The 12,533-nt window shown below is 42.4% G+C and overlaps 1 long non-coding RNA gene across 1 annotated transcript; it reads left to right on the plus strand.

The window, feature by feature from the left end:
• The first annotated feature begins 7,927 nt into the window (after positions 1-7,927).
• Positions 7,928-9,066, plus strand: LOC107305095. The gene is made up of 3 exons (XR_001551172.1): positions 7,928-7,996; positions 8,119-8,244; positions 8,592-9,066. It is a non-coding gene; the product is annotated as an uncharacterized LOC107305095 (long non-coding RNA).
• The last annotated feature ends 3,467 nt before the right edge of the window (positions 9,067-12,533 follow it).

The raw sequence follows: 12,533 nt of genomic DNA on the forward strand, positions 1-12,533 counted from the left end.
TTGTAAATATACCGTGTCGTTCTCTCTTGAAAAAGCCAAAAGATGAATACCCTGGTTAGTTACACCAGGCATTCAAGTGTAATACAATTGCAACGCCATGAATGCACATCCTAGGCAAGCAACAAACATTATGCAGCCCGTCTAGTCGGCCAGCAAGAAAGGATATAAGAAATTCAATGATATGATCTTTGACTTCATTACTGTATCATGAATGAATGAATGCTACGTCAAAAAATTTATGGAAAATATTTTTTCATTATCTAAAATATAATAAGAGTGAAGTGCACCAGCGGTTTCTAAACTTGTGTGCATGTGTCATCTACGTCTCTAAACTCTCAAAATACATTTTTGAGTCCCCGAACTTATCCAGAGGTGTCATATAGGTCCAAATAGGCTCTGACCCACTCTATCCACTGACGTGGCATGCCACAGTGGCCCCTACGAGAAGGGAGAGAAAAGAATAAGGATAAGAGAGAGGTACTGACATGTGGGAACCACATGGCCCCACCAATACATAGGCGCCACCGTGGCTTGCCACGTCAGCGGATAGAGTGGGATAGAGCCCGTTTGGACCTATATGACACCCCTGGACAAGTTCAGGGATCCAAAAATATATTTTAAGAGTGCAGGGACCTAGATGACACATACATACAAGTTTAGAGACCGCTGGTACACTTCACTCTATAATAAATCAAAGTAAACAAAATTTAACTTGGCTCACACCTTCTCAATTGTTATATAAACTCGTGGAACGAAACCTCAAATTAATCTAGGTACTATTAGAATAACTACACAAATTTAGCGACTAGCTTGCTTAATTTAGTTTAGTCGCGCGAAATCCAAATAGACCATCAACAGTACCCTTTTATTTTTGTTTGGTACTGGAGGTGCCCGCGTCGGCATGGCATGGATAAGTTAACTTATCCGGCACGGAAAACATAGTAATTAATTAGTACATGATTATTTAATTATTAATTATCAAAAATATAAAATAGATTAATATGATTTTTTAAAACAACTTTCCTATAGAATTTTTTTTAAAAAAATACACCATTTAGCATTTCAGAAAGCGTGTGCGCGTAAAACGAGAAGGGATAAGTTAGCTAAGCGGAGGTGACGAGCGCGGCCTCAGCTACCTAGTGGAGAATTAGCAGCGATTGACCTCCTTAAAAAAAAGATATATGTAAAATAATTAAACTCTATTGAAACGATTCAATGATCAAATAATAATACTAGTCTACATGATTAGTTTTTTCATCAGCTGGTCAACTTTCCAAATTTAATCTGATGGTTTACCGCATGATGTAAACTGAAATAAACAGGTTATTCAGGATGGTATACCTCGTTATCTCAAAATGAATGGTGCACATACATGCATGCTTGGGTATCACTGTCGAGCAAATGGCTGGAGGCCGAGCCTGACGAATTCGCAAGCAAAAGAGTTTCTTCAAAACCTGCAAGCTTCCCCATACCTCCCAAGCACACATACCAAATGCCAAAGTGTACTACTGGCATTGTGCTATAGCTGTTGGTTGATTCTTTTGGTTGGTTATCGATCGCGCGAAGATATAGAATTGTAGAAGGGAAAAACTTTCGCAGTACGTTCATAGTGCCCTTCTCAACTAAGGAATAAATAAGAGATACTGCTAAGAGAAAAGGAGTCTGTTTTTTGTGATCGATAGAATTAAAACTTCCCAACTACTACGAGATACACCCATGACTTCCACCAACGCAATAAGGAGAACAAGAATCAGAGGAGGATATGACACTTGATCATATTTAGTTCCGTATAAGCAGGGGTGATTAATGTTAGGCTAAGATTGAAATTTAGTTGGATCCATATAACCCACCACTAGCTACTCCTACGCTTCTTGATCTATATGGTGCAATTTAGATTAAAGCCGGTGTATTTGGCAGCTATATAACCAACATTATATAGCCATATTTTCTAACAGTTGCATTGACAATGAGCCCCTGTCGCAGCTAGGCGTCCTGGATTAAGTAAACTTGCAGGAGCTTGACACGATATTAATTAAATGAGCTTTTTTACTGTCCTTAAAAAGTATCTCGAGGTAATAATAATTTTAGTATAATTTTTTAAGTACCTTAAGGTACAAAGTATCTCAAGATATCATATATTTTACACTGAAAAGTTATACCTCGAGATATTTTTTCAAGGACGGTAAAAAAAAAGCTCTAATTAAATTGGTAACTATTCTTGTACCAGCAGCCACATCGACGTGCGTCAGCGTTGCTGAGCGGAGCAGACGACGGCGGCGCGCTGGCGAGGCCGTCCCAGTACGCCCCGCCGCCGCCGAGGTCGCCACGGCCGCCGCACCCGCACGGCGGCGGGCGCTGGCGAGGCCGTCCGCCGTACGTCCCGCCGTCTCCGAGGCACCCGGCGCCGCAGCAGCACGCCGGAGGTTGCTCGCCGCCGGCGTGGCCAGCTGCTGCGCCGTTTGCGGGGCACGACGTGCAACCTGCACTGCGACGGCGGCGCTCACCAAGCCCGGCAGTATACACGGCCTAGTTATTCGTGATTTCAGCTTGAGACACGTTGTTCCGGGGAAAAAGTTTCAAAAAAGGAGTTTGAAGCCCGATGTCGAAGGCCTCTGGCGAAAAAGGAGGCGATGCAGCGGAAGACGGCGGTGGCGACCCAGACGCTCGTCGGAAAATCTTCAGCTCATCACCACCGCTGCTTCCATCGCCGCCGCATGCACAATCCTACGTCCAACCATCCAGTACTTCGCACGCAAGACCAGGAGTGCTCTTCCAAAACCAGAACCGACATGCTGCACCAGTTAGGAGTCAGAGATTTCCCTCCAGAGCATTGGTTTCCAGTAGACATTGTGGTTGCTTTCAGTGGGATTGGAGAAGTAGTCGAGATCGACGAACGCTGCACAATGGGGCAAGATCATTCTTCCTTGCGTCTGGTTCTCATGACCCATCTGTCTACTACAATTCCAGAAGACCTGTGGATTCACAAACCAAATGATCACCCAGGAGTTGTAGCAAGGATCAGGGTCGTTCGGTCTTGGAGTAGGTCTGAGGGAGAAGATCAAGATGGCCTCTACATGAATCGTTTCCTCTCCTATCATGGCCCACCACAGCCGCCCATTCGGTTTCTTCAGCCTAACAGGAACCCGACAAATCGTTCCCAGCATCAGCAAAATCAGGACAGAACATCTCTCATCAGCAACAAAACAGCTTGGTTTCCCTCTGTGAGCCTAGCTACTACTTTGGTTTGGCCAACAGTCTTGAAGGCGCTGCCCTGGCACGACAATGCAGAAATCCCAAACCCCTCTTCGCCTACAGGGAGTCACTTTGACCCTGCTATGCCTTCCAGTAAGCCTGTTTTTTCGGAAAATTCTCTACTTTCTGAGAACGGCTCAAATCTAAAGGACTCGATTCAGATAAATGAAATGACAGGAGAAGATGATGACTCCAACCTCCCTGATCAGGATGTTTCTTTAGAGCAGACTTTACTTCATCTGCAACATGAGCTGGTTACTAGGAAAGAGAAAGCTAGGGCCAAAAGAAAGTGAAAGGGCATGTAGCCCAGTGGTTGCAGTGATCTGAGTAGTACTTAAGGTCTTAGGTTTAAATCTTTATAGGAGCATAAATTTCAGATTTGGGTATTTGAGAGGGCTAAGTCCTCTATTTAGGCTAAGTTCCTAAAGTTCTTAAAATAAAAATGGCTGCATATATTCGAGTAAATAAAGGGCCAAAAGAAACCTAGACAAGGCAGCAAAAATAAGACAGCTCACGCCTAGCGGCCAAAGAATCAGCTTGTTTTGAATCAATCAAATCCAAGGCCACAAGAATCAAGAAGATGAGAGAGAAGCTCTCGCTACTTGTTCCGTCACTCTGCAGCAAGTTTTCAAAAAAAAAAAAAATTCAATCTCTTGGAAGACACAACCAAAACAAGCTTAGCTTGCAGCAGCTTGCAACCTCAGTGACAAAGTGATTCAAGAACTGCACATGGTGCTAAACAAGACCAAATGAATTGCACATCAACTCAGAGCTCTCTACCTTTGTTTCTCCAAACTCGCTTACACAGCTTCCGGTGGTCACTACCTATAGTTCTACTAGACTTCCTTTGTTCCTTGTTTCTATCTTGCAGTCTGTAATATTTTCTCTCAGTCTCTGTTTATCCACCACTCCTTATCATGGTCATTACTGTATCGTGATATGTCTAGTTGACCTAACCCTTTATTATGTCTGAACCTCTTCGTTCTCTTAAAATCTTGTGCTGGAATGTTCGTGGCCTAGGTGACAATTCTAAATGTTCTGAGATTAAAAACGTAATCGCCTCAGCTATGCCTTCAGTTGCCTTGCTCCAAGAAACCAAACTACAATCTATTAATCGGCTCAAGGCAACAAGTTTTGTATCACCAAACCTGGACTCCTTTCTCACCGTTGATTCTTCCGGATCATGTGGGGGGAATTCTTACTGCTTGGGATTCCAACATCTTCTCTTTTTTTTTTTTTTTGAGAAAATATTCCCTCTCTATCAAATTTCACCATAACCTGTCCTCCCTCGATTTCGTCCTAACAAATATCTATGCTCCATCGAGTCATGATTTAAAGCCCGACTTCCTAGCGCACCTACAAGAACTTGCTTCAAACATTTCTGGCCCTTGGGTGCTCTTAGGAGACTTCAATCTAATCAGGCGTCCGGAAGATAAAAACAATGCAAATTTTGATGCCTCTCTTGCTAATAGTTTTAGTGACATCGTTCATTCCCTTGGCCTTCTAGAACTCCCTCTTTCAGATAGGCTCTACACCTGGTCCAACCAGCGTGCAGTACCAACCTTAACAAAAATCGACCGGGTTTTCTTCAATCTCAGTTGGGCTGACATCCTCCCAAACTGCTCTCTGACTTGCGAAACTAGAACAACTTCAGACCATGTGCCTCTCACTATGCTGATCCAGACGTCCACCCCAAAAAGCTCGGTTTTTCGGTTTGAAAACTCTCTTCTTTCCAATACTGAGTTCCTACCTTCAGTTTTACAAAGTTGGGCTCAACCCGATGAGGACTCCGAAGCAGCAGGGTCACTCAAAAGGGCAAGACAAAGAGCAAAGATTTGGAAGCAAAATATGAAGCAGGTCCAGTCCTTGCAACAAACTTGCAAAATGGTGATTGACTACCTGGATTTTTTAGAAGAGGAAAGAGTGATCTCAATATGCCTCTACGACAAGCTATCAGACCTGATTCACTCAGAAAATTCCTATTGGAAGCAGAGAGCAAAGATAAAACGGATTAAGTTCTGGAGTGAAAACACAAAGTTTTTCCATGCTAATGCCTCTCGAAAGATGAGAAACAATCACATAAGATACATACGACAGCAGGACATCCGCCACTACGATCATCATAAGAAAGAAACAATTCTCTTCAACTTTTTCAAATAATGTCTTGGACAAGATCAACCGACTCATTGGAACTTTGACTTGCAGGGTCTCTACTCTAACCAGAGTACCATCCTGGCCAGCCACCTTGACCAGCCCTTTTCTGAAGATGAAATCAAAAAGGCTTTATGGCAAATGAGCAAAGACAGTGCACCTGGGCCGGACGGCTTTGGACCGAGTTTCTATCAAGCTGCTTGGGATACTAGGAAGCTACACATCCTGCTACATTTCTATGAGGGCTCTTTACAACTAGAAAAAAATCAACAGAGCTTTCATAGTTCTGATTCATAAGATGGGAAAACCTATGACACCAGAAAGTTTCAGACCGATTTCGCTTCAAAACTGCTCGGTGAAACTCCTCTCAAAGACTCTCACAGATAGACTTGAGCCTGAGATACAAAAAATCATCCATTCTGACCAAACGGGTTTCTTGAGAGGTAGAAGTATTTTGGAAACCTTTATCTATGCTACTGAACTAGTACAATGCTGCCACAGAAGGAAAGCCCCTACTCTAGTGCTGAAATTAGATTTTGCAAAGGCTTTTGATTCAGTTAACTGGGATAGTCTGCAACGTATTCTTCACTGCAGAGGTCTCTCACACAGGTGGATCCAATGGATATATCAACTTTTATCATCAGGAAAATCAGCGATTCTATTAAATGGAGTCCAGGGAGGTTGGATAAACTGCAAGAAAGTTCTTCGACAAGGGGATCCACTGTCACCGTATCTTTTCATTTTGGTAGCCGATGTTCTACAAAGGCTAATCCAAACAAGTTAAGTTTCTCATCCTCTCATTGGTGGTCTACCAGCCGCAACGCTCCAGTATGCAGATGATACCCTAATAATTTGCAAAGCTAGCAGAAACAATGTAACCCTGCTAAAGGAAATTCTGCAGAACTTCTCATATGCGACCGGACTTCAAATAAACTTCTCTAAGAGCACTCTGATATGCATGAACACTGGAGATACATCACCAGCTTACTTTGCTGAAGCGATGGGTTGCACCCTGGGAGAGTTCCCACAGACTTCACTTACCTGAGTCTTCCTCTGTCCAACAAAAAACTAAACTTTACTGCTTTCTCTCCTCTAATCAGTGCTTGTGACAGATATTTGGCGGGATGGCAGGCGACTCTTTTATCCAAGGCAGACAGAGTAATCCTCATAAACCCCCTTCTGTCTTCACTTCCGATATAGTATGCTATGAGTGCTTTACTACTTCCAAAGGGAGTAAATGCAGGTCAAGATACTTGTGTTGGAGCAGAATGCTTGGTAGCCTGGGAAGAGTTATGCTATCCAAAATCTTTAGGAGGACGAGGGGTCAAAGACCTGGCTACTCAGAACTTATGTTTGCTCACAAAACACCTTCACAGACTTCATGTGGCAGCCACCCCTTGGGCGCTATGGATTTGGCAGGAACAAAAGGGAAACTATCTACGAGTACAGAATCTGGGAAATCATTGGAAATCTTTACACTCCTTGCTGCCTTTATACCAACAACATACCTCAGTTAATATACAAGATGGCTGCTACACATCCTTTTGGCATGACAAATGGCTACATAATGAAAAGATGGCAGACAGATTTCCAACACTATACACTCACTGCAAAAACAAAGATTGCTCGGTGCGGGACATGCTAACACACCATGTATAAGATCATGGTTATGATCGATGTTTTGTGATGAACAATTGGTTTATAAATTGGTGTCGGTGTGTGTAATTAATGTGAATCAGGTTGCGATATCTGTGCTTGGAAACGGTTGGTTTGTCTCTATGTGTGCAGTTGACTTGAGGTCAACTGTGGTCAATGGTGAGGACCATGACTAGGTTTAGGGAGGAACCGAGGTCTGGATGGTCGGGATGTCATGTGATATGGTTAGACTAAAGTCATGATCCTTGGAGGTTAATATCGGTCAACGGCGGTGGGATCGTGACTAGGCTCAAGGAGGAGCTGAGATCCGGACGATCGAGGATGCCGGGTGACGATGTTGAATATGAGGTGGCACATGGTGGAGTAACATCGTATGGGATGGAATCATAATGGACTTCACGTGTTGGATGTGTAAGCACCGAAAAATCGCGAGGTAAATCGGAGAAGAAAAAGATGAAGCTGCTACGTGAATCAGATTGCTACAGTGCAGCGGTACTGTAGCAATACGGGTTACTGTAGCATTCAAGGAGTCTTGTACGTGCGGTACTCGGTCAGGCAGTCGGTTGCGCCCAGGCAGCATGTGCATGGACCTGAGTCGGATGTCTTGAGGAGTTTGATTATTTGTGCTACAGTGTTTCGGTTACTGTAGCAGGAGAGATACATGTACGGGACGTACATGGATGGCCGTACGTATGCATGGTTGTCGTGTTGGATTGGTTTTTTTTTTGTCATGTGGTGCGTGCGTACGGCAGATGGGTTCGGCCTGTGCGGCTGTCCGATAGAAATTCGATGTTTTGAGATATGAGATAGATTATTTTGTTATAAATAGGTATCGAAGGGTATGCTCTTAGTATGCTTTTTGTGATATTTAGAATTAGAAAATTTGAGTTGAATAGTTGTTGGTTCTAGGTCAACAATTTTGAGAGTAGCATTGTTGGTGCGCTTTGTAAATTCTAGTTGATGCAATAAAGTCAAGTTGATTCGATCTACGTCTTCGGCTTTCATCTACCAGTGATTTTCTAGATTCTGACTATCTGATCGGCGCTGTTGACTTTCTAGATTTCGACGATCTGATCGACGGCATAGGAGTGGCGCGATCCGACGATCTGATCGGCGGCATAGGAGCGGCGCGCTCAAGGTAGCGGTGGCATAGGAGCGAGGCGATGAAGATATTCTTCGAAAGAGGTAATCTTTTATTCCGCGAAAAATTTTTGGGTTTTGGTTTTCTCCACCATTCACCCTCTCTGGTAGGTCTGTTTAACTTTGTTTTGATCCTTCAAGAAGGCCCAAGCCTTTTCAGAACTGGAACAACTCATACATACAGTTCAATATATCAGCCTCACAAATCACAAAGACACCAGAGTTACATCCTTTCAGGACAGAGAAGGAAGACAAGTGCCGGCAAAGCTCTATTTATCCATTAAATCAGACAGACAATCCTGGTCCCAACATACTTTTATTTGGAAAAACCCAGCCCCCCACAAGGTCAAATTCTTTGCTTGGCTTCTGATAAAAAATAAATTGCCTACCAGGTCAAATCTTCTCAAGAAGCAAATTATCCAAGAGGCAGAATGTGCGATTTGCAAGACTCCTACAGAAGACACTGACCATATCTTTATAAATTGCCGTTTCGTGTCTGACTTCTGGGCGAATATATCTTCGCCTGCGATAGACATATACCTGCAACCCCCGCCAGCATCAATTCCGAGGATGCTAAACAAGAGTTTATTTTTGTTGTGCCTTTGGAGACTTTGGAACCACAGAAACGAAGTCATCTTCAAATCTCTGCCACCGTCGCTTCCACGACTGCTATCAGACTGTGTCCTTGAAGCAAACCTCTGGTCCTATCGTCTAAAGCCTTCAGATAGATATGTAATAGGCAACTGGAAATCTCTTTTTTTAATTCCTTAATGTTCTGCCCCCTCCCTTTTTCCTGCCCTTCTTGTTTTAGCCCCCCTCTACTTCCTGTAATAACTATTTCCTTTAATTAATAATATTTTCAGGTGGGGCTTCTCGCTCCCCCGGTGATCTTTCAAAAAAAAAAACAAATTCATAATTTTTGCATAGTTTTAAAGTTGTAATAGAGGATGAAAAGGCTAATTGTCTAACTAATTATCGGGGCAACTCTCCGGTGTATATTACTTGTACTAGTATACTACTAGTAGAAAAAAAATATTTTTGTACTTTGTTAATTACTTGATTAGCAATATTTTTTTAATTTTGTTTTTTGCAATAAAGATCACAGTGAAAAGGACGATATTAGCCCTTCAAATTTCTATTACACTTAATATTATTGGTAGTATAATTTAATCATGGCCATCGGATAAAAATAGATTAACGGTATGTATTAAATTCTACTACCAGTAAAATGCACCGGAGTCCGCCACAATTATCGTGTCCGCGCTATATTACTTTTCATTGGAAAAATTGCCACTACTGTATGATTGCGTGGTTGCCTGGCCGCGCTTGAGGCAGCCGTCAGCAAACGCATTTCGGATTGAGATTTGGAAATGAACTTGCCTTATTCCTGGATTATGCTTGTGCCGTTTAAACCTTTTACCATTCTACAACTACAAATTTCCTACTTCCCAATACTTAGGAAGTAGTATAAGTTTCATCTAAACCATCGTATTAAACCAAATAAACGATGCATATTAATTAGAGGGTACCGTAAGAAATTCTGTTATTGTTATATATATTGTTCAACAGGCCATCCGGTGCATGGTGATAGGTCTGAAACCATTAATCAATTTCGGTAAACTTCTCATCGGAAAAATATATGAGGACGCCTAGGTAAATTACTTAAACTTTACGACATTAAAATTTGAGAAAATGTCAGCCCAGCAGATCGTGATCGATCATCCATGCATGCATGTCTCAACAGAAGCAAGTTGATGTGATGAGACTGAATTTTCCAATAGTAACTTAATGTAGAGTTGAGTATTAATTAGGATGACATCATATTATCATGCACGTGTGTCAACTAATACTCCAGTGGCAGCAGGGAAATGATGAAGAGCCATATGATGTTGCAGGATCCCATATATAGCATGGCACACTCTAAGTAGAAATTTTCATTCGCTCCGGCTACGGTCCAATAATCGTTCATGTGTTGTATTTCCTTGGGCTTGGCTGGCTACTTGCTTTGAAACCTTAGCTGGCCATGCAAGCTGCGCATCGATGAGCTCACCGTAGGGATCCTTTCGGTATTCCGCACTCACCAATCTGGTGCATCATAGATTTCCGATGCATCCCAGTCCTGATCGAATAACTCAGTTATCATTGTGCTAGCCAGCCTAGGTTGAAAAGCAAAATAGAAGATGGTATGTGCGGCACTGCAGCATGAAATCCAATATTTACCAAACTCCGATTGATACCATACGGATATAAACTCCTTCCTATTCGGCACCCCTACAATTATATGTATATAGGCACCCCTACAATTATATGTATTTATATAGTCTACAGATACTCCTAGTATAGGTATCTCACAATAGCCCTCGGAGTCATCTATAGCAGCGCAAATCGTTTGTGTAGATGGCCAGATCATCAGAAACATCTTCACACAGTATGTTTGACAACGTCCGAGTGCTTCCCGAACGTTTTCCAAGTGCTTCTTAGGTGATCCCGAGTATTCCATAATGATTGGAGAGGCCGTGGAGGGCTCCGAATGGAAGAAAGAAATAGGATGCACCTATTACGTGTAGTCCCTACTCTATGCTTAAATATGTAACAATTAAACATAGAGCCTTCTCGAGACCGTTTAAAAACTTAGGTCCATCGAAGATGCTCCTAATAGGTGCAGCCCCCAACTCTATGCTTAAATGCATAACAATTAAACATGAAGTTATCTATGGACTGTTACCCAAAATGAGTTCTCGAAGTTTCAATAAAATGAGTTCTCGAAGTTTCAATAAAATGAGTTCTCGAAGTTTCAATCTAGTTTCCTGACTTAAGCAACATTGTTTCGAGTGCTTTCGGACCTAAGTGGTACCTAGCTTTGGTTGCTCTCTTCGAGCGTTTTGTACCCGAGTGGTTTGGAGAAGGTTTTTTGTGCTGTATCTACCCAAACATATAATTTATAGTTATGTTCTGCCTGTAGGGTAGGTTACGCAAAAATTGCTTAACCGTTATAGCTGAGTAGTTAGTACCAAGTATATTCGGGTTTACTTAATGTTTAGACACAGGTGAACAACACGTAATTAAGTGCCATGAGCGATATCGATCGGTGCCTGTGTAAATACAGTCGTGGGCCTGAAATATAGGCGCACCGTCGATTCCCTGTTTTTGAAGGAAATTACGAAATTTATGTTACCATTTGGCACAACCGTAAATCTGTAACGTTCCTTATATAGGCATAGTATCAATCGTGCCAGCACCACGAATTTCGGCCCGCTTTGCTCGTAAAGAGACACAATAGTACTTAGCCCATCAACGGAAATTTTCTAGCCGTTGGGCCCATTAATGACCCACTCAGCTCTCCCGTTACTCTGCCTCTTCGTCTTCTTCTCCGCCGCCGCTGCTTCAAACCTCCTCATTTGAACACTGTAGCCCAATCTGCTCCGGCGTTTCTCAAGCACCTAGAGCCCTAGCTCCGAGCCCCCAAAACTGCCACCGTCGATTCCCACCGCGTTCCCGCCTCCCCTTCCTCTCACCAAAGAGCACCATACATGGCGGCATCGGCGGATTCCAGGAAGGTTTTGCCGATGTCCTCCTGGTACGCCTCGTCAAGCTCGGACCAGAATCTTTCCGAGATGATGGCCGCTGGGCTGCACTAATGAGCTCCCCTCACCAGTGTTGGAGATTTCGTGTTGGGCTTATACCCGGTACAGATAACTTCATCTGTGGTAGTGTTAGCTTGGTACAAAGCACTTGTAGAAATCATGCCATACACATGCATGGTGTATCTAATATGTAAAAACAAAATTCTGTTCATCAAGTGTTGGGGTGCAGTAGTAATATATGCATTTGTACTCTACATAAATCATTTAGTTTAGTTTAACTTATAAACATTTTGTTCAAATGAAAGACTTAGACTAGCTGTCATAAAAATTAAATTAAACTTATTTGACAATTTGTTCAATATAGACTTAAATTATTTTTCATTGAAATGAATCATGTGGCAACATCACCATTCCTAAGAAGAGATAATAACCAAATTTTGAGCTTTTTTACCATCCTTAAAAAAATAGCTCAAGGTATCACACTTTTTGAGTTTTACTCCCATCCTTCCTTTTGTATCTCGAGGTACCAAATCGTGTCTCACCATTGGATCTAGCTAAGTAGGACATGCACTATTGGATCCAACAATCAGAAACGATTTGGCACCGTGAGCTACCGGTACCTCGAGGTACAAAAGGAAGGATGTGAGTAAAACTCATACTTTTTAGTATAAAAAGGGTTATACCTTGAGGTACATTTGTACTAAAATTCTAGAGATTCAACCAACCAAACAATACCTTAAGTCATCTAAG

This window comes from Oryza brachyantha, chromosome 1 (assembly GCF_000231095.2).
Source record: "Oryza brachyantha chromosome 1, ObraRS2, whole genome shotgun sequence".
NCBI classification, from domain to species: domain Eukaryota; kingdom Viridiplantae; phylum Streptophyta; class Magnoliopsida; order Poales; family Poaceae; genus Oryza; species Oryza brachyantha.